The following is a 778-nucleotide window of genomic DNA, read 5'->3' as shown; positions in this document are numbered from 1 at the left end:
CTTGTCGCTTGAAGAGATGGGATTTAAATGGCTGAACATAAGACATATATTATAAATGAAAAGTTAATGAATTGCTGACTGCAATGATGAAATAATGAGAACAAATAAACTCAAGGCCGTATGAGAATACTCTTTATTGCAACTGATCGGTCTGTGTCACCCAGTCCAAGATTTTCATTTCAGTGCTTAAAGTCCAGCACAAACGTCAGAATCATATTGTTAGCAACGAAAACAACCAGCTGATTTTAGTCTTGCCCCGCACAGAATGCAATCCAAATTCATTTTAAATTCTGACATGCAAGTGGTAAGACAGACAGACAGACAGAGACAGAGAGACAGAGACAGAGAGATAGAGAGAGAGAACTAAAGACCAAGTTTTTGCAACAGGCCAAGATAGTTCGATTTGTGTCTCATGAAAAATATTTGCTACAAGGCGGGTGGAGGACGCAGGCAGGAACAGGTGGTAAAGGAAGTATTTGCCGGCTACTCTTTATGACAAAAGGAAACAAATAGAACCAAAACGGCTGCTGTTCAACTGTTTGTGGAGTGTTTTGGAAATGGAGAAGAGCTGAGCAGACCAGGCCGCGATGACGTCAGCGACCACAGACCTGGTAGACTGGGGGTCGGTGGTGGTTGATGACGTCAGTGTGACTAGACCTGGTAGAGAGGAGTGGGGTGATGGCGTCAGTGTGACTAGATCTGGTACAGAGGAGTGGGGGGGGGGGACGTTAGTGTGACTAGACCTGGTAGAGAGGAGTGGGGTGATGACGTCAGTGTG

This window comes from Babylonia areolata, chromosome 16 (genome assembly GCF_041734735.1).
Source record: "Babylonia areolata isolate BAREFJ2019XMU chromosome 16, ASM4173473v1, whole genome shotgun sequence".
Classification (NCBI taxonomy): domain Eukaryota; kingdom Metazoa; phylum Mollusca; class Gastropoda; order Neogastropoda; family Buccinidae; genus Babylonia; species Babylonia areolata.
The sequence above is the reverse complement of the archived record's forward strand: the minus strand, read 5'-3'. Positions refer to the sequence as shown.